Source organism: Bufo bufo, chromosome 3, assembly GCF_905171765.1.
Source record: "Bufo bufo chromosome 3, aBufBuf1.1, whole genome shotgun sequence".
Taxonomy (NCBI): Eukaryota; Metazoa; Chordata; class Amphibia; order Anura; family Bufonidae; genus Bufo; species Bufo bufo.
The window spans coordinates 152,735,498-152,758,505 of NC_053391.1; the positions used below are offsets into that span (position 1 = coordinate 152,735,498).

The following is a 23,008-nucleotide window of genomic DNA, read 5'->3' on the forward strand; positions in this document are numbered from 1 at the left end:
TATAAAGGAATACAAGGAGTCCTTGAAGTGATAATATGGTCCCCACAGAGTCCTGATCTCAACATCATTGAGTGTGTCTGGGATTACATGAAGTGACAGAAGGACCTGAGTGAGACTACATTCACAGAAGTTTTTTTATTAGTTCTCCAAAATTCCACACAAATGTTACTTGCGGTTTTTGTTGACAATTTGATGCGGTTTTGCCACAGACGTCGCCTTTCCTTTGCAAAGGAAGAAATCCACGCACACAGAAAAAAAATCATACAAACAATTGACATGCTGTGGATTTTTACATTAGCACAACAGACTCATTTCCACATGCTTAAAAAAGCAAAGTGTAAATTTGATTTGTCTAATTTCCTATTGTATTAACACTGAGATTTTTCTGCATGGCAAAAAACACGCCTAATCTGAAATGTCTGTAGATACTTGTATAGTCAAATTTTTTGTGAAGTGAAAAAATGTTAAATGTTAAAAGATAATTCGGTGTCTTTTTATGTTTAATTGCGGTTTTTATGCTGAACATTTTACATGTGCAAGATAATGAAGGCCATTTGTGAAGACAAGCGATGGACTTATAATAGTAAAATTGAAACTAGTGAAGCATTTTAAAGTAAAGCTGAAGAGGGTAATGATGAGCTGTTTGCTGACTATTTTTTTTTAAATTAATATTTGTCTTGTAAATTTTCTGTACCGATGAATGAACTTCTCAGAATGTGCGTGGTACCACATCATCTTTTAAATGCGAGAATTGTACTTTACAAATTGCTGGCTAATAAAATAAATAACTAATTAATGATTTTTAGAAAAGTAAAATGATTGGAGTTAAGTATATTTGACCCCAAACCTAGAACTATAAAAAATTATTTTATTAATATTTGAAATTGTAAATGGAAATTAAATCATTTCACAATATAACCATAAAATTGATTGGGTCAGCAGTTTTGTTATGTGTTCAATTTACTATAATTTAACAGCTACACAAAGTGCCCTGTTACAGTAAAAATATAACTCCAGTGAATACAGGAATTTGTGTCTAACCTGCCATTTGTAATCATTCAATGCATGACTGTTTCTGGAAATACAGGACGGGGCCCAGAGAGCAAAACACTCTTGTATGACTTAATAAGTGGGTGTCAACTAAGTGTCTATTCCAAGCACTTTAAAAAAGAGCCAAATTGCTATAGCTTTAGCCAAGGTAAAATTGTATGTGAAAAGTCTGCAGTACAGATGTGTTTACTCCGAAGAGATCTGAGGTAAACAAGCAAACACTCTCTGGAAAATACTGATCAATACTATTTTCTCACTGCTCACAATCAAAATGAATCTCCGAAAGCTAAAGAAACATTTTATTGTGTCTGTTATATCTGTCTCAAGGAATTTTAGCTTTCCAATTCAAAACCGTATTGAGAAATACTTATCAATATGTTTCAGGTGTTTTGTCCTTGAAGTGCTTGTTCCCAGTTATTTAGCTTTTTATTCAGTTTTTCTTTTACTCCACTGTCTGTACTATAAAAGAGCAAGAGGTAGATTAAGAATGTTGTATCTAACCACTCATGGATAGTATATAAAGCTGTAGCTATGGAGAAATGTATATCATTTACTAGCACACAAGTACTGTATCTCAGAGGTGTTTTACCTCTATCAGGCTAGATATATAATATCATATCTCGCTAGCCAAGGCCTGGATCATTATACCGTACCAAATAATGGTCAACAGTTAACCTATACTATCTGTAAATAGTATCTACCTAAATCATATTGGAAATTGAATTTCAATGGTGTCCAAATGACACATATGATTCATGTGCATTGATTCATGTGCATTGGTATTGGTAGGAAATTGATTTTGTTGGTTAATATAATTCAAAGTTTATGTTTTATGCTTTTAATGTATTGACATAACATTATTTCTACTGTTGAGTTGACTAATAGTTCTCTCCTGCCATGCTTTCTGTTTCAATTAAACTGAATTTTTACTCAAAAAACAGATCAGATTGATGATGCATTGGCGTCTATAGAAAACAGTAATGAAAGTTGAGTAGTGAAAAGTGCATCGGTTTGGTCTGTTTTACATCCCTGTCCATTTATTTAAATGTTTGTGCTTTTCCATTCCGCAAAAAAATAAAATAAAATTGATGCAGTGCTTTCAGTTGCAAAATGGCATACAAATCAGTTGAAAGTAATAGGTTACAATGGCATCAATTTGTTTTCAATCAGTTTAACTGATCCATTTAAAAAATGAAGCGATATGAGGCTCTAACCAAAATTTTAGCTCATTTAGCATTTTGCTGACATCATTTACGGTACTTTTAAATATAATTGAAGGAAGGAAATATATTTGATATTTCAATTTTAACCAATAATTGAAGCACATTTAATATGTAACACCACTTATAATATTATTAACACTAAATGTGAGGAAGTTTAAAGGTTCATGTAAGTTTGCATGTATGCTGACTGAAAATCTAACCTTATATCCTGTTATAAAACCATATTTCCACTCTGTGGAATATCGGAGGAAGAAAATTCATATTAAAAACCATGGCAGTTTGCGATACAGAAACCGGTGGTTTAATTTTCACCTTTTCTTCCATCAGTTCCTTCATGATTTTGAGTTTGCAGATCTACAGTACCTTATGGAACATGAGGCAGACTGGTTGCTAGTGATGTGTTGACTATCATTTCTGGGGTTGTTAATTAATAACCACACTGGCAGCCATGCTTTTATGGCACTATACAGTCAGCAGTGGAGGGAAGAATGCAACTTGGTAGTGATCATATCATGCCACTGCCATTACCTTAAGGCTGTATTACACCTGCATGGGGACAAGCGATGGTATAAAGATCGCTCCACCCCATGCTGCAAAGGAGATTGCTGCATCTAATAGCAGTGGTCTCCTCCGCTAGTGAGCAGGTGAGTGCCAGGAGGGAGCGCTTCCCTCCTGAAAATCTCTTGATCAATCGTCCTGTGTAATACAAGCTTTACACTATCTTTTCCTACATAAATGATGGAAAACTTTTCTATTATTGGATACGGATTTGTAAAGCATTACAAAATACCCTACACAGATGCAATATAATGTCTGCCAAAGTCCACCAAGAGACCCACAGTTCAGGAGAACAGATATATTTTCTTTAAATGTATCCTTTCATGCAATATGATGCAAAAAATTGCTTTCTATTGATTTGAATGTTGTAAAATGTTAAACATTACTTGCCATTGCTCTAGTTTCCCGGCAGTAAGATATCTGTCATCCGCGGGACACGATGCAGAGACTTTTCTCTGCTCACAAAATTAATTCACAGAAGGAATCAGTTCAAAGCACAAAAAAGCAAAGATGTCTTATTTCAAATACATCGCATCCAGTCCATATGCCAAAACTTTCTAAAACAGAAAACTCCAACTGGTAATATTCAATAAGGGTGTTAAGTAGAGATGTAACAGCAATTGTTTTAAAAAATTACATATTTAGAAATCTCCAGAGAAGCACATTGCCCTACCTCAATGCATCAATGGTAGTTTCTAATTACACATTGTCTCAACTCACTGTGAGATCAAATTATATTTTCTTTAGTTTTCTATAAACCTTTCTACAAGTTCGCATACAAGCAGTCCTACAGAAATCTTTCAACAAGCTATTTTAAATGACTATTTCATTTCTTGTCCATTAATACGAAGGGTGTTCAATAAATTATCTATCTGAATATGAAAAACAAATTTTTAAAAAAAATTAAATGTACTGCTTTTTAATGTAATCCCCTTTGACTTCAACACACTTATTTCTCATCGCCTCCATTGATCAGATACCCTCACAATAGGAGATTTCTTGCTGCTGTAGACCTGTTATGGTCTTTTTGACTGCATTATCTTCAGGAAATTCTTGCCCACCCAGAAATTTCTTCAGGTTCCAAAAGAGAAAGTAATCACTGGGAGCCTGTTCTGGACCGTAGGGTTGATGGTTAAGCTCCATGGAGTCGCATTCCCTGATAACAGCATGTGAGATGGCGTATTGTCATGAAGTAGCAACAAACCTGCTGACAACTTCCCACAACATTTATTTTGATTGCCTCACATAATGCCTTCATTGTTGAAGCATATGTGTCTCCAATAATTATCGTCTTGCGTGGCATAAATTCTAGTAATAGAAATGCCTTCTGTATTCCAAAAAAAACTGTTGCCATGATCTTCTCAGCTAACTTCTTCACACAAAATTCCTTTGGAGTTGGTGACCGCTTGTGTTTCCATTGTATGGACTCTTGTTTGGTCCTAGGATCATGGTGGTGGACCCATGTTTATTCACGAGGAATAATTTGAGAACAGAAGTCTCCTGGATTTGTCTAAGCATGTTTAAATTCACTTGGCTAAATTGCTGGCTAAAAGTGTTTTGCTCATGGGTTAAAATTTGTGAAACCCACTTGGAACTGACCTTTGACATAATCAAAACATTATGAATGATATTGTAAACTATGATTCCATGAGCTACAGTATAACACTGACTTTGACCTGACGGTCTTCCAAAATCATGGCCTTCACTTTATGGTACATTTCCTCCGAAGATACTTCGACAGGTTGCCCTGAATGGGGGTTATCTTTAATTGATTCCCTACCCCATTTAAATTGCTTGACTTAAAACTTTACTTGGCAGTAGGAAGTTGGATCATCATCATACACAACAATCATTCTTTCATGGGCTTCTATTATTCCTTTGTAAGGAATTCAATCACAGAACAAAGCTCTAAATCCCTCACTTTCTTTGTAGACCCGCAAAGTACTGCATTTGCCATCCTGTCACTTCCAGTACTTTCATCAGACTGAGCCTCTACTGTGTGTGTTGCATGTCCAGTCATGTATTAACCTGCACAGACAAGTACAGTACAGTATAGTTATATCAGTTGGTAATTTATGATATTCATATAGATATTAAAGGGTTTGGCCCTAGATTGAAACTTATTACATACCATAATACTAACCATAATACTGAACATCACAAGACCAGAGGTGTCCTGGTCACCTATATGAATGGACTGGTGTTCAAGCATGCACAACACTACTCCATTTGCTCAACTGCCTCTCCACTCACATACAACACCTCCATTCTTGATTTGTGGGTTCCCGATGATAGGACACCTACAAGTCAGGAACTTATTTTCTAACCTGTGAATAAGAGATCAGTTTGAATCTTGGGCCAAATCCTTTAAATGGTTAAACTGCTACAACTTTTCCATGTATTGTCTTTGCACAGTGCGACTCACAATCTGACGCAGAGGAGGACATAGCCTTTCTGCTTAGGTGCACACCTGTTGATAAATTGAACACATCTTGATCAAACTCATATCTATTTAAAGGGGTTTTCCAGTCTGAAAATCTTGATAGCCTATGTGAAGAAAAAGAAATTAATAGCCGATCAGTGAAATTCTCCCCACCAATCACTGTTCCCTGCAGCCTCCAGAGTCAAAACTAGCTCTTGAGTTGAGCAGGGGGCACAGCTCCATTAAAATTGTCGTGGCCATGTTGGGTTACTGCAGCTCATTTCCCATTAAAGTGAATTGGAACTGAGCTGCAGTAGCTCTCTAAGGCCACTAACTTGTCTGAATCCTGCTCCATTCAAAAGCTACTATAGTTTCAGTGCTGGAGGCTGCAAGGAATGAAGGATTGATGGGGATGCAGGGAGTTGGACTGCCACCAATCTGATATTAGCATAAGTCATCTGTATCAAGAGACCGGAAACCCCTTAAATGGGTTTTCTGAGTTATTTTTTTTTTCTTTGTATGTTTCTAACTAATCAAATATAAGGGGTTTACAATTCACTTAATTCATCTGCAGTGGCTCCTTTCTCAGAGGGTCACATGACCTGTGATGTCAGCTTCTCTCCCTGCTCTGATGATGTTTTGTACACAAGCCTGGGGAGCAGGTCTGTGTCTTTGCACGAGACGTCACTGTGCTGGCCATGTTCCCCTGCACTGGCCAAGCTGCTACTGTCTGCCCTGTTTCTCCCTAATATTGGATTATTCAATAAAGATTAACCCCTTCTACCCTCAGCATCACAGACTCAGGGCTGGAGCCTTTGCTGAGCAGCTGCAGGTAGTGAAGAGAAAAATGTTGGGCACAGGATCTTCCCTCCTCATCCTGCAGACACAGAGCTGACAGACTTGAGGCGTTATCCAGAGCATTGCACAAGAACAGGTAGGGAAAAGATCCTGTGTGTATCAGCAGTGTCTTTGTACAGCTGAGACTTGTAGTCCTACACATACAACATGCTGATGAGTATCCCTTCAGTCAGACATTTCAGCCAGGGCAGCACTTTTATTCACTCTCTTTACAGAGCAGGGGGATGGGCAGTCTTTTTTGATGCCCACAAATATTTATGAGGAAAACCTCAGAGATTGTTGTTACTGCATGTAAACAAAGGGAAAGTAGAGAACCAGGAAAATGAGGAAATATAAATTTTGTGTGCCTTAAACTTGCTTAGCTTAGTTATATATTGCTGACCATCAGAGTTACAGTGCTATATATATTTTTTCATAACTCAGACAACCCCTTTAAGTCTGCCATATGAAACACTAGTTTTAGTAAGTTCCTCATAATTTTCAGAAGTCAATTTTCATATGTTCAATATAAGCAAATGTTTAATTGTGAAATAAAACTCATTTAAGACAACCCCTGCTCATATAGAGCATATATTTATTAAAGAGAAGCATATCCTGCTCAGAAACTCCCGCTACTGTTTAGTGATAAGTGGGGTTGAGCAAGTCGAACTCCAAGAAGTGCCTCAAAGCCAAATTTCATCGTGGTTCATGGTAGTGAATAAATTTTCCCTGAATGGTGGTAAAAAAAAACATACTTAACTTATCAATTTGAGCGTGAATAGCCGGCCACCACCATCTAGATTTAAGATCACGCACACAATCCCGTGCGTGTAACGTATGATGTCACCATGCCGGGCTGTGTGAGATTTCCTGCTTGATCTTTCCTGCTTGAGGGTAAATATGATTTTTTTTATTTTTTTTATTTTACAGTGTATTATTGCTGTCAGATGCCACGATCAGCTATGAACACAGCATCTGAACTGTACAATTACAGGGGGCGGCACAATCACCGCTCCCTGTCATTGCACCGACTACTAACAAAGAAATGGGCTTCGTGATGAACTAATTTGTCACCAAACAAATTTTTTTGTAACATTCGCCGAAGCAGCCAAATTTAATTTTTCTATACTTAAGTCATTGAGACACCCGCTTTGAAGGGCTCACCCCATCCAAGTATTACCTATTCAAATAAACGACTCTGCATTTCTCTGGCAGCAGCTACTGAAGAGACAATGTATGGCCAGTAGAAGCTCTGTTAAAACCCTGATTTATTAATTTGAAGAAACATATTGGTTACTAAGCTGAAATACAGCAGAAAAAAGCATCCCTGAATTAATCTTCCTTGTATTATTTGGGCGCGTGTCTGTACTGACCTACCACTGTATGAGAGATTAATAGAGCAAAGGGAAGAAGCTTAGGATGTAGTTACATTTGCATGTTGCTGCAGGCATATAAAAATATAAAAGGTCCCCTGTGGCTGAGCAGTCAGCTATTTACAGTTTTTTTTTTTTCCTGCTTAATACACATTTCATTTTCTTTTGCTGGTTTTTGTATCTTATCCTTCATGCTTTTAATGTTGCAGTAAAATTTATGGAAAGCAGAGAACAAGGTTTGATCATGCAAACTATAACAGCTGTAGGCAGAGATGTCTAAATCTGCACTTCAGAAGTCAGAATGAATGGATACAACTGATCCTAACTTATTACAGGCTAAGGACTGGTTCATTTCAAACCCAAGAAGACAATAGCAGCCCTGAGGTAGGCTTTTTCAGGCCTGACAGTTATAAGTATATTTGTCCAGTGGAACCAACAGGTACAAAGTTATAAACCATTGCAGGCATGTTAATTAGTTTTGGTCGAGCACCAAAGTGCTCGGGTGCTCGAGAAGAACACCTCGGGATGCTCGGGTGTTCTACCGAGCACCCAAGCATAATGGAAGTCAATGGGAGAAACCGAGCATTAAACTGGGCACCCCCTGCTCTGAAGAGGGGAGGGTATCAGGTTCATAGGAAAAGGTCAGAAATTTATGGAAACACCACTGAAATGGTTCGGGAACAGCATGGGGAGGATGTCTGGATGCATCTTGGACAACCAGGTCGCTGCTGGGAATGATGTTGTCTGACTAGTTTGCCACTTTTACAGACTGACAATAATATGCACAAAACCGAAGATAAAATCAATTTTAGAGGAAAAATTGTTAGGAAACATTCTTTCCTGTATATTTACTTGTATATAAAGTGCAAGTGCTGCCAAAAATTACAAGGAAGAGGCAATCCAATACAACCTGTATATCACATAAAGGAGGGCCTCATTCACATTGTGGTACAATTGTTCAGGTAGTGGGACTCCTACACTCATAAAGCCTATGCACTAAGGGAAAGTGCTGCCAAAACTTACAAGTAACCGGCACTCCAATACACCCTTTATTACACATAAAGGAGGGCAATGTACACTCCCAAAAACATTAGGAGCAAGGGCCTGCTGGTGACCCTCTAAAACACTAAGGGCAAGGGCCTGATGCTGATCTGCCCATCTAAAACATTAGGGGTGAGGGCCTGCTGCCGAGCTGACCATCTAAAAAAAAATTGTGGGCGATGGCCTGCTGCTGACCTGACCATCTAAAAAATGTTGTGGGCGAGGGCCTGCTGCCGAGCTGACCATCTAAAAAAAATTGTGGGCGAGGGCCCGCTGCCGAGCTGACCATCTAAAAAAATTTGTGGGCAAGAGCCTACTGCCGAGCTGACCATCAAAAAATGTAACGGTGAGGGTCTGCTGCTGAGCTGACCCTCTAAAACATTATGGTTGAGGGCCTGTGGGTGACCCTCAAAAAGATTGTAGGTGAGGGCCTGCTGGTGACCCTCTAAAACATTATGGGTGAGGACCCGCTGCTGAGGTGACCCTCTAAAACATTAGGAGGTAGGGCAGCCTAATAAGCATGTTGATATGATGGAGGAGGAGGAGGACGAGAAATAGGAGATTTAACCATATACCCTTTTTAGTGGTGGAAGGGGTACATGCGAATACAGTGCATTCAATACACCATAAAAGCCACATTTAGAGTGCCTTTATGTTCATCCGCTTTTCTCTGGAGGAGTAGAGAAGTCTGGGGCAATCCAGGCCTTGTTCATATTTATAAGAGTCAACCTGTCAGCATTTTCAGTTGACAGGCGGATGTGCTTATCAGTTATTATGCCCCCAGCAGCACAAAATACCCTCTCTGACAAAACGCTGGCAGCAGGGCAGGCCAGCACCTCCAAGGCGTAGAGCGCCAGTTTGTGCCACGTGTCCAGCTTGGACGCCCAATAGTTATAAGGCATGAGAGATCACTGAGGACGCTGACATGGTATGTTATGTACTCCTTCACCATCTTCCCAAATTTTTCCCTCCTTGTGACAGTAGGCCACGCATCAGGTTAAGGGTGCTGGCGGGGTGTCATAAAACTGTCCGAGGCCTTGGGGAGTGTTGCCCTGCCTCTGTTGTAACTGCTTTGTGTTCCCCTCGTCTCCCCTCCTCGGTTGGCCAAGGAACAACGTACTCTGCAGCCAAGGTTGTCAGCTGGAATATTTTTGAGCAATTTTTCCACAAGAACCTTCTGGTATTGCACCACAGGAATAAAAGATGAGAAGTTCTCTTTGTAGCAGGGGTCGAGAAGGGTGATTAACCAGTAATCGGTGTTGGCCAAAATGCATACAACGCGAGGGTCACGGGAAAGGCACTCAACATAAAGTCAGCCATGTGTGCCAGAGTCCCAACAGAGAAGACTTTACATTCCTCATCAGGAGGATGATTCTCAATCTATTCACCCTCTTCCTCCTCTTCTACCTATCCACGCTGAACAGATGGAATAAAACTTCCATGGGTACTACTCTCTGTAGAGGAGGCAACCGTCTCCTTCTCCTCCTCATCGTCATCCAATTTGCGCTGAGAAGACAGACGAAATGAGGGTGGTCTGGCTATCACCCTGTGTAATGTCTTCTCCCATTTCCACCTCTTCCACATGCAATGCGTCCGCTTTAATTGTGAGCAGCGAGCTTTTGAGTAGACACAAAAGTGGGATGGTTACGCTGATAATAGTGTTATCACCGCTCACCATCTGTGTTGATTACTCATAGTTGAGTAAAACCTAACAGAGGTCAGACATCAATGCCCACTTGTCGCTTTTGAAGAGCGGTAGCTGACTGGAATGGCGACGACCATGTTGCTGCTGGTATTCCACTACTGCCCTCTGCTGCTCACAAAGCCTGGCCAACATGTGGAACGTGCAGTTCCAGTGCATGCTCACGTCGCACAACAGTCAGTGAGCTGGCAATTGCAAGCACTGCTGCAGCGTTGCTAGACTGGCGGAAGCTGTCGATGACTTGCGGAAATGGGCACACATGCGGCGCACCTTCGCCAGTAGCTCAAGAAAATAGGGTTTGAGAAACCGCTGAACCACTAGGTTGAACACGTGGGCTAGTCATGGTATGTGTGTAAGCTTCCTCCAAATCCGCCACCAAGTTTCGGTCATTATCAGACACAACTATGCCTGGTTCTAGGTTGAGTGGCGAGAGCCACAACTCTGTCTGGTCCCTTATCACCTGCCACAGCTCTACGGGCTGTTGCCACTTTCCCACTGCAGTGCTACACTGCTTCCAGCTACTGACTGATGTCTGACTGGTGCTGCAAGATGATAATTCAGAGGTGGAAGTGGAGGAGGAGGAGGCTGGGGAGGAGAAGTGGGGGTTGCAGCCACTAACGTAGGTGGTGGTGGAAACCCTGATGGAAGTAGGGCCCACAATCCTTGGCGTCAGTAGCACCTGTGCCATCCCAGGGTACAACTCGCCCAGTGTGCCATCAGGGAAATGTAGCATCCCTGGCCAAAAGCACTTGTCCATATGTCAGTCGTTAAGTGAACCTTCCCAATAACTGTGTTGGTCAGGGGACGGGTGATGTTAAGGGACACATGCTGGTGTAAGGCTGGGACTGCACACCGTGAAAAATATTGGTGGCTGGGGACAGAGTACCGTGGGATAGCCACCGCCATCAGGCTGCAGAAAAACTCAGTATCCACAAGCCTAAACTTCAACATTTCCAGGGCCAGCAATTTGGAAAGATGCGCATTTAGTGCATAGACATCTGTATGCTGTGCTGGGAAACAGAAGTGGATGTGCTAGCAGATGGTGCTTGCGAAGGTCCAGGTGCATAGGCATCCAGGCCTGCGTCTTGGACAGGGGATTGGCCAGCACGTAACTCAGGGGAAGAGGAGGCAGTGGTGTGACCCGCAGACACTGGTTGTGGACTCAGGCGTTCGGCCCACCTATTAGGGTGCTTGCTGGTGGTGGTGAGGTTGCAAGTGTTCACGCCCCTGCTCATTTTGGTACAGCACAGGATGCAAATAAAAATTATTTTATCATCTGCACTTTCCTCAAAAAAAGGGAGATTGCTGCAAGGGGGTGCTCTGGGGAACAGATGGGGGCCTGTTTGGTGCGGCCCGCCTTCTCCCTTTTGCAACCCCACTGCCTCTTCCAGATTGTTGCGGTGCTAAGGATCCCTCCCACTCTGTACTGCTGTCCTCGCTCGGCTTGCCACCTTCCCAGGTTGGGTCAGTGACTTCAGCATCCACTTCAGCACTCTGGTCATCCTCCTGACTTCTTGACCTAACAACACCCTCAGTTATTGACAACTGTGTCTCATCCTCATCATCCACCTCGTGAAACCCTAATTGGTGTTCCACACCGTCATCTTCCTCTGACTGTGGATGCTCCAGAGTTTGTGAATTAGGGCACAAGATCTCCTCATGTCCCTCTTCAAGCGGGCTTGGTGAGAGTCCCAAATTAAGGAATAACGATGAAAACAGCTCCTCGGAATATCCGAGTGTGGGATCACTTGTTTCTCAAGACTCTGCATGGTGGGTGAAAGGAGTATCAGGGTGAGGATTCTGTTGACCAGACTCTTGGCTACTGAAACTGGACTTTGTGGAAGACAGGGTGGTGCTTAATTGACTGGAAGCATTATCTGCTGCAATCCAACCGACCACCTGGTCGCACTGGTCTGACTTCAAGAGTGGTGTCCTGCGCCGCCCTGCAAACTGGGACATGAAGCTAGGTATCGTGGATGAGTGTGTTTCTTGTGCTCTGGCAGCAGGCACAGTTTCACAGCGACAAGGGCCACGGCCTCTGCGTGCACTATCAGCAGCACGGCCACTTCCCTGTCCCTTACTGCTCGCCTTGCGCATATTAAATTGCATATATGCTTGCAATTATGTCACATGTACAGTAGCGCAGGTATTGTAAGTGTATGCACAAATAAAGTACACAGAATGTCATAGATATTTTTAGGATGCACACATGTTAAACAGGTGGTATAGCACAAGAAGTGTCGCTGTCACCACCGCCTAATAAAAAATTACACTGAATGAATGTCCCTGATATTTAGTATGCGCACAACTTAAACAGGAGGTATTTTGCAAGTAATGTTGCTGTCATCACAGCCTAATAAAAAATTACACTGAATGAATGTCACTGATATTTAGGATGCACAAACGTTATACAGGAGGTATAGCGCAAGTAATGTCGCTGTCACCAGCGGTTAATAAAAAATACACTGAATTAATGTCACTGATATTTAGGATGGGCAAACGTTATACAGGAGATGTAGCGCAGATAATGTCGCTGTCACCAGCTGCGAAAAAAATTACACTGAATGTCACTGATATTTTGGATGCGCTTAAGTTATACTAGAGTTGTAGTGCAGGTAATGTAACTGTCCGCAATGGACACCGTCTACAGAAAAAGTACACTGGATGTCACAGATATTTTTAGGCTGCACATACGCTAGACAGGAGACGTAGAGCAGATAATGTCGCTGTCTGCAGCGGACAAACAATTGCAAGCTATTTAGTGCAGGTTGCGCCAAGAATATGTATTGCTGCTAGATACAACTATAGTCCTTAAAAGGACTTTTTGGTCTCTAACAAGTTTTAACAATTTAGTGCAGGTTGCACTAAAAATATATATTTCTGCCACACACAATAGTCCTTAAAAGGACTTTTGAGTCTATAACAAATATAAAAACAAAAATATTGCTATTTCAATCCCTACACTACAGATGTAGTAGAGTTAACACACATGCTTTCTGAGACGTGTTATCTAAACTAAAGCAAACACCTTCAATTCCTTTTCAATGGCTTTTGTTTCAAGATAACTCGATGAGTTAAAAAATTTGAGTGTTTGTGTGTTAACCCTGCTACATCTGTATCTCTCCATTCTGCTCTCTAGATCTTCCTAATACTGAGCCGAACACGTGTCATCGGGTGCTATATAGCACCCGATGACGCGTTCCGGCCAGCCAATCACTGTAATGCCAGCAGCCAACATGGCTACGGCATTACAGTGAATGGAAGTACCAACCTGCATGTTTATTGGCTGTGTAGCAGCCAACAAACGTGCAGGGGGGAGACTCGAGCATTGCACGAGAGCACACGCGGTATTCGGCCGAACACCGCGATGTGCCAAGCATCTCGATGCTCGAGCCAGGTAGTGTTTGGCCGAGCATGCTCGCCCAACACTAATTTTAATGCCAGTAGAGAAAGTAGATTAACACCTCACCACTTAATGCTTGCATAGAAGATAAATTTATTTGCTTTTACCAATGCCACAAGGATTTAATGTAATTTCACACTGAGAGTAAGGGCCTAAATATGAGTGAAGTTTTGAAAAATTTGATTCTGCTGATTCACCAAAGTTCACCAAGAAATTTGATTTGTTCTGAATTTATTAATCACAAATCACTATAAATCAGGTGTACCAACGCCACTCTGCCTAATCATATTCTTCCCGCTTGGTGGACCAATCTCAGTGTGAAGGCTTGGAAGTTAACCCTTTCCCAACTGCCAACTGTAAATTTATGTTGGCGGCCCGGCATTAAAAATGGCTGGTGTGTAGCGGGAATCATGTCCACTGTGTGTCTGCTGTTTTAAAAAGCAGACACCCGACACTAACGTCTGTGACCAGAGATAATGCTTGTAGTGGAATTTTAACCCTTCAGATGCTGTGGTCATCCAGATGTGCTCCAGCTCCCCCCAGTGGGGATCAGGGGAGCTGGGGCGTGTATGCAGCAGCCCCTGTCCTCCTATGTGATGGTACTAGAGAAAACCTTCCTCAAAGCAATAAAATTGAGGGATACACAACAGAGATGACCATATTCCCATGTGGGTCCCTCCATATGCTCCGGGATCCCTCCCTACTATGAAAACAGATGCCAGACATGGTGGATGGATCAAACATAACCACTGGATTATTGCAGCAACACTGTCACTAGAGCATGAGTACCTGCCATATCTTTCCCTATGATCGGCTCACAGGACAATGGCAGAGACCGCATGTGACATCACAGGGCTGTTACATCACAGGGGATGGCTACCTACGGGTTGGTTGGCTGCACGACCTCATTGGTGATCTTGCGTTCTTGGGATACTTACTTTCACTTTGTAACATGTGCAGCCATCATTTTAGGAAAACCTGATTCGTTACCACAAAGCACAATGAAATTCCTTTTCTTTGTGAATTGAGGTTTTCCTAAACTTTGGACCAAATTGCACTTTGAATGCTTTGCTTTGCTCAACACTACCCATACACAATAGTTTCTTAATGGATCCAAAATAAACTGAAGGATCTGTCAATGTCATTTTAATATATATGGAATGCTTAGGGCTGGAATCACACATGCAGTTTTTGTGGGTTTTTTTTATGCAGTTGTATGAGTTAAAGCCAAGTGTAGCAAAGTATGAGCAAAATCGAATATGTCTCTGTTTTGAATCCACACTTGGCTTTGGCTTGAAAAATTGTCTCAAAACCTACATATTTGATTTTTGCCTGAGGGCAGACATTTGCAGTACAGTGGAACGGGTGGAAAATAGTGATTTGCAATATAAACCATTTCCATAGAAATATTGAGATTTATTTAGCTAAATGAGTGAGAATACTGGCTCAATTTGTGGCAAAACGTTGGAGAACATGCCATGCACTGCCATTATAAAGTATTTTAGACCCTTCATGCACTTCACGTGACAATGGCTTATTACTTAGAAGAAAGGATATAGTTTATAGGAATGGGCATGGCTTAAAATGTGACAACGTACACCCAAATTGTGCCAAAAAGCTGTCACTAATTAGAACAATCAATAGGTAGTGTAAAGTTATACAGTATCTAATATGTCTGAAGATGGACCAAAAGTCATAGAGTGGGAGTCACTATGATAATTTTGGTGCCTCTTCAGACAGATTGTCTAAAAAGGCCTGAGTACACATAATTGGTATAGCAGACAGCCTAATGTATATGGGGAGCTCCAGACTCCTCATATGTGGGAACTACAGATCATGTCGGGGAGAGACAAGTTGGACAATTTCTTGCCTTATCCTTTTGTTCTTCTTGGAGATAAGCCACCATCAATGATATGTAGCATTGGATTTCACCTGTCTTCTGGTATGTGTTAGACTGATATCAAGAAAGATATTGAACATGCATGGCAAGCTTAAGTTCAAACTGTCAAAATATAACCCCCATTGAGTTTGTTTTATAATCAGTATTTAGTTAGTTTTGCTCACTTTACCGCTTCTATTCCATGGAGACTGTATATTATTAGGCAATTGCGTATTTAAATAGCAAATTGCATTGTTATAATTAATCTAGCAATTAATGTCTTATAATTGATTAGAGAGAAGCTGAACTTGGCGGGCTTATGTTTTTGTTTCAACCTATGTAAATATAGTATATAACTGGTATGTCACTATGCATGTATTTTGATATAAATAAGTTTATATTAGCACATCTATAGAATGCTTACAGCCTAATTTTTTCATTTTTGCATGCAAGTCTTTCCACATAATCATATCTAGTGCCTACAATGGACTTGATCAAAAATTTCAATATTAGCTACCAATATGTGGACTCTCATCTCTAGTCAGTGTTTTCTTCCTACAGTTCAGTAGCATCTACCATTGAGGATTCCATAATATGCTGCCAAACTCTCTAGCAAGTTTGAGAGAATGTCACCTTAATTAAAGCATGAGGTTAAAGGGGTTTTTAAATTTTTTTTAACTGATAACCTATTCTCTGGATAGGTCATCAGTATCTGTTCGCTGGGGGTCCGATATCTGAAGTCGCAATAGTGCTTTGGCAGTGTTTCTCTGCTCCATTGAAATGAATGGGGCTGAGCTGCGATACCAAGCATAGCCGATGTACAATGTACAAAGCTATGCTTGGTGAGCTGAGAGAAGGGTGCGGTGCTACTGTGAGCGCTGGTTACTTCTCATACAGCTGATTGGCGGGGGTCCCGACTATAGGTAATCAGTTTAAAAAAATCTCAGGAAACCCTTTTAATTGGAGTTCTTTCTCTAGTCTGGCCCCCTAATGTTAAATATTGTAGCAAACACAAGACTGGGCTGCATGCTTTTCCTGTTATATTCAATGGAAATTAATAATAAAATGTGGGCAAATTTGGTATTGTAGACCTTCAAATAAAGATAACTCAAATCTACTGACCAGATAAAGTGGTGATATGACTAGCCCTAATGGTTGAAGTGTCTCATCAGCATAGATAGCTTACCATGCTTTGGAACTCCTCGACAATCTCCAAAAAACGAATTGGAAGACATGAAAACTGGTCACTGATAGCAGTCAAGCCAAATGAACACCCCATCCATTGGATAGTTTATTGAAGAGTTGCTTTCTGCTTGCTGAAATGTGTGATCCCAGCACAAAGGAGAATTAACTATGTAACTATGTATGCTAATGTACATGAGACCTAATATAAGTTCAAGAATCCATTTAGAGTACTGCACAGAAATTCCAAAGAGAAAAAAATAAAAAGATTTGTGTTGTAGCATAAGAGCAAGACAAAGAACATTGTGAAATGATGATTTCATACATTGTCATTTTGCCGACTTTTCCAACATTCGACATGAAAGAAAAAATAGAATTCCATGAATTTTTTTCTTTGGTTACTTTTCAAGAAAGCTTGCTGGAATTCATGTGCTCTCCATTTGTTATAAGTGCAATCTCCTGTTTGTAAGTCGTACAGTACTTTTCATTTAAAATAAGAGCTTCTTTATCTTAGTGCTGTTTACACACACAAAAAAAAAATAACATAAAACAAACCTTGGCCATAAATTGTGCCAAGGCTAGGGTTTGCCTTTTACAGAGCATTTCTCCAATGTCATAATCTTATATAACTATCAAGTGCAGACTTAATTAACCATGAAACAACCAACTCAAGTGAGATGATTTGGGAAAATGTCAAGTTAAAACATAGCCATAGTTGACCTACTGTATAAAAGTGTGGATGTGTTAATGTAATCTATAAAAATAAAAAAAAAACATTATTTGCAATGTACATTTTGTTTTGTACACCTATGTGGTCATTTATTTAGATCTGCATTTTAGACGCCAGTCTTAATACCCCTTGTGCTGGCGCACTATGCATCTAAGTTATGTAGAGGTGCTGGCTTCTACATAACTTAGGCGCATCCACCGCTTGCCTAAATCTACTTCCTTGCTGGCATAGATTTAGATAATTTCTTACTCCTAAAACAGACATAGAAAACAATAACTGAGACAGGCCGGCCAGACTGCCCCTTCCCCGGCCACACCGCACCCCTCTTTTTTAGACTTGGCGTGAGCTGGGAAAAGTCTCAGATTCGGCTGCAAATCTCCTTTGCGACCAAATCTGTGACAGATATATGCTAAAAATAGGCATATATCTAATAATAAATAAACCCCCTAGTGTCTATGCATGTCAGAGCTTTAGCTGGAGGGCCGATTATATGGACAACCAGAATGCCGTTTGTTGCTACACTCTAATTGGGCAGTAGCTCACTGCATTTATGAATAGTGATGAGTAGCATATCATTGGCTGACATTGATATCACTACAAATGTTCGCAAAAAATGCCACTGCTGATCAACAGATGACTCAAGAACTCCATATTTTTCACGAGAGATCACTGGCTAAAGAATATTGTCACCTAAAGCTGTTTGACTTGCAGAAACTGTATTAAAATGAATGTTCAGTGAGATACAAAGTGGTCTAAATGTTTTTGAAATTGAAATGAATAAAAGTTTTACTAATATATGTTAAAGGGACTCTGCCAATAACAGCACCCAGCAGCACCCCTCTTAATTAATTGACAGTCTTTTAGATTGTAAAGCCAGCAGGGGACATTAGATGCACCAAATGAAGTACCCTGCCCATTGTGCACAAAAGGCATTATTTGCATTCAAAAAATAAAATAATTCTCAGGATGAGGGGACTGAATTTTCATAAGAAAGATATGATTATGTCCAGGTTACATACCATGCATGGCAATATCCTTACTTTGAAACTGATTTTGGAGGTGACAGACACCCTTTAATTATGAAAGCTCACTGATGCCCTGATTTCAGTGCAGGTCCCATGGTCCAGAATTTCCACTTCCACATTTGTTCCAACATAGCGAGAGAGCACCCTCACTCTCCCTTGTGTTAATGACTTTCTTGAAGGTGGCTGACTGTGTGGTTCAGTTCATTGGCTAGTATAGATCCCATTTCTGTCTCTGGATTAGCCTCAACGGAGAAGGAGACTGGCTTAGCTAATGAACCAGGCAGCAAGTGCCCTTCAAGTTCTCTGCTATGTCGGAAACAATATGGGAATGAATCTAGACTCTGTAACCAGCGCTGAAATTGGGACTTTGGTGGCTTTACCATCATTAAAGTACAGTATATGAGTATTAGTGTTGAGCAAATTGAAATCAAACAAATGACTTTGATCAAAATTAAGGAAAAATTTAGCTGCAAAGCCAAATTTGCTTGCACTTTGTGTAACTAATCTATTCTTTCTGAAATGGGGCTAAAAAAAACAAACAAAAAAAAACATACCCGCATCATTCATTTGATCACGGAGAGGCTGTTGCTGCCATCTTAATTTAAAAAAACACACAAAATCTCACCCAGGGTGACGCGTAATGGCACCATTTCACTGCGCTGGCCTAGTGCGGTGACTTCATCAGTGATGACATCGTCACGCCCGGCAAGTGTGATGATGTCATCACGTTGCCACACAAGATTTTGCACAATTTCTTCAATCAAGATGGCCACAATGGCCTCTCTATAAGCAAATGGAAAAGGTGAGTATGCATTCAGATGCAGCGGTACAATGAAGCGGGCGACACAATCCCTGTTCTCTGTCATTGCATCTGCTACTTACAATTCGTGATGAAGTAAGTTGTCACAAATCTAATTTCTTTATGAAATTGGCGAAACAGCCGAATCGAGATTTTTATAACTTTCTCATCACTAATGAGTATATACTATATTTTAGTAAATTCAATTCTAAAAATATTTAAAATACTTTTTATCTCGACAGACAGTACTTTTAAGACGCATTCACCATTGCTTAGGCTCAGTATACCTATACAGGATTCAGTATCTCATAGTGGCCTCTACCGAAATCACAACCGGAGACTTATCAATGTAAACAGGTCCTATAAGAATGTATAGAAGTACATGCTATAATGTATTTGCAACATGTAAAATGCTTCAGTGAGATTGTGATCCAGCTTGCAGGCTACACAGTTAATTGTATTTTCGTTCATTTATAAGGAAGCGTTAGATAGTAATTGGGCATGCAGTTTATTTCTTGAGAGAGGATAGGAATGAATTCAAATTTCTGCTCTATGATCTTGATTGGATAAAAATGAGCTTTGATATGAAAATCAAATAATTTAGCAATGCTTTGTTGTAAACAATAAGTAACGTTTTTCATTGTAAACTCACGTACATCCCTGGCAAATGTGATTTTCGTCTGTGCATCTGTCATATTTGGATATGGTTATGCTGCTGCATTTACCATGCAACATTTTAGGCACTGTGGCATCATTTCCCTTAGGATTTGTTTCTTGTCCACAGATAAGTCCACTCTTACCTTTGCTTCACTTTGGATAAGACTCCAATTTCTAAAAAGAACAAATTCAATATAATATGTAGTGTTGAGTGAGCACCAAAGTGCTCGTTTAGAACACTTTGCGATGCTCGGGTGTTCTACCAAGCACACGAGCACAATGGAAGTCAATGGGAGAACCCAGGAACCCCCTGCTCTGAAGAGGGGAGGGTGTTGGGACTGTAGTTCGGCTTAGGAGTCCCTCCTCTGACTCCATACATAGCTGTGGTCCATATATGGAGTAAGTGCTTGGGGACACCCTAGTGTATGTAAATCTAATTTAGCCTAGTATTTAAGAAAAGTTTCTGCCAGGATTTAAACTCACAACCTTTTGTATTAGAGGCAAGGCAATTAACCACCAACCTGAATAGCCAATTACTTAAAAATAAAATAAAAAATTAGACTTCTACTGTACTGTACTTCTACTGAGACCTATACAGTAAAAGTCTCATGTATATTTTTTTTTTTTTGTGACTGGCTATATAGTGTAGTGGTTAAAGTTCTGGACTGAACCTTCAGTGAGTTCAATCCTTCGCAAACTTTTTTCAGAAATAGAGCCTAAACTTAATTTAAACATATATATATAATATATATATATATATATATATATATATATACAGGGAGTGCAGAATTATTAGGCAAGTTGTATTTTGAGGATTAATTTTATTATTGAACAACAACCATGTTCTCAATTAACCCAAAAAACTCATTAATATCAAAGCTGAATATTTTTGGAAGTAGTTTTTAGTTTGTTTTTAGTTTTAGCTATTTTAGAGGGATATCTGTGTGTGCAGGTGACTATTACTGTGCATAATTATTAGGCAACTTAACAAAAAACAAATATATACCCATTTCAATTATTTATTTTTACCAGTGAAACCAATATAACATCTCAACATTCACAAATATACATTTCTGACATTCAAAAACAAAACAAAAACAAATCAGTGACCAATATAGCCACCTTTCTTTGCAAGGACACTCAAAAGCCTGCCATCCATGGATTCTGTCAGTGTTTTGATCTGTTCACCATCAACATTGCGTGCAGCAGCAACCACAGCCTCCCAGACACTGTTCAGAGAGGTGTACTGTTTTCCCTCCTTGTAAATCTCACATTTGATGATGGACCACAGGTTCTAAATGGGGTTCAGATCAGGTGAACAAGGAGGCCATGTCATTAGATTTTCTTCTTTATACCTTTCTTGCCAGCCACGCTGTGGAGTACTTGGATGCGTGTGATGGAGCATTGTCCTGCATGAAAATCATGTTTTTCTTGAAGGATGCAGACTTCTTCCTGTACCACTGCTTGAAGAAGGTGTCTTCCAGAAACTGGCAGTAGGACTGGGAGTTGAGCTTGACTCCATCCTCAACCGAAAAAGGCCCCACAAGCTCATCTTTGATGATACCAGCCCAAACCAGTACTCCACCTCCACCTTGCTGGCGTCTGAGTCGGACTGGAGCTCTCTGCCCTTTACCAATCCAGCCACGGGCCCATCCATCTGGCCCATCAAGACTCACTCTCATTTCATCAGTCCATAAAACCTTAGAAAAATCAGTCTTGAGATATTTCTTAGCCCAGTTTTGACGTTTCAGCTTGTGTGTCTTGTTCAGTGGTGATCGTCTTTCAGCCTTTCTTACCTTGGCCATGTCTCTGAGTATTGCACACCTTGTGCTTTTGGCACTCCAGTGATGTTGCAGCTCTGAAATATGGCCAAACTGGTGGCAAGTGGCATCTTGGCAGCTGCACGCTTGACTTTTCTCAGTTCATGGGCAGTTATTTTGCGCCTTGGTTTTTCCACACGCTTCTTGCGACCCTGTTGACTATTTTGAATGAAACGCTTGATTGTTCGATGATCACGCTTCAGAAGCTTTACAATTTTAAGAGTGCTGCATCCCTCTGCAAGATATCTCACTATTTTTGATTTTTCTGAGCCTGTCAAGTCCTTCTTTTGACCCATTTTGCCAAAGGAAAGGAAGTTGCCTAATAATTATGCACACCTGATATAGGGTGTTGATGTCATTAGACCACACCCCTTCTCATTACAGAGATGCACATCACCTAATATGATTAATTGGTAGTAGGCTTTCGAGCCTATACAGCTTGGAGTAAGACAACATGCATAAAGAGGATGATGTGGTCAAAATACTCATTTGCCTAATAATTCTGCACTCCCTGTATATACACACACTGAACAAAAATCCCATTACTCTCAAATATTGTTCACAAATCTGTCTAAATCTGTGTAGTGAGCACTTCTCCTTTGCCGAGATAATCCATCCCACCTCACAGGTGTGGCATATCAAGGTGCTGATTAGACAGCATGAATATTGCACAGGTGTGCCTTAGACTGCCCACAATAAAAGGACACTCTGATAGGTGCAAAGTTTTGCATTACTTGGGAGGTAAAAAAAAAACAGTCAATATCTGGTGTGACCACCATTTGCCTTACACAGTGCAGCACATCTCTGTCACATAGAGTTGATCAGGTTGTTGATTGTAGCCTGTGGAATGTTGTCCACTAATCTTTAATAGCGGTGCAAAGTTGCAGAATATTGTCAGGAACTAGAACATGTTGTCGTATACGCCGATCCAGAGCATCCCAAACATGCTCAATGGGTGACTTGTTCGGTGAGTATGCTGGCCATGCAAGAACTGGGATGTTTTCAGCTTCCAGAAATTGTGTACAGATCCTTGAAATATGGGGCCATTCATTTTCATGCTGTAACATGAGGTGATAGTCCGTGATGAATCAATGGATGTCGTATATCTGGACTTCTCCAAAGCATTTGACACTGTACCACATAAAAGGGTAGTATATAAAATGAGAATGCTTGGACTGGGAGAAAACATCTGTATGTGGGTAAGTAACTGGCTCAATGATAGAAAACAGAGGGTGGTTATTAACGGTACACACTCAGATTGGGTCACTGTCACTAGTGGGGTACCTCAGGGGTCAGTATTGGGCCCC

The 23,008-nt window shown here is 40.6% G+C and overlaps 1 long non-coding RNA gene across 1 annotated transcript; it reads left to right on the forward strand.

Moving 5' to 3' along the window:
* The first annotated feature begins 6,387 nt into the window (after positions 1-6,387).
* On the forward strand, positions 6,388-22,610 carry LOC120993280. The gene is made up of 3 exons (XR_005777190.1): positions 6,388-6,547; positions 16,002-16,011; positions 22,600-22,610. It is a non-coding gene; the product is annotated as an uncharacterized LOC120993280 (long non-coding RNA).
* The last annotated feature ends 398 nt before the right edge of the window (positions 22,611-23,008 follow it).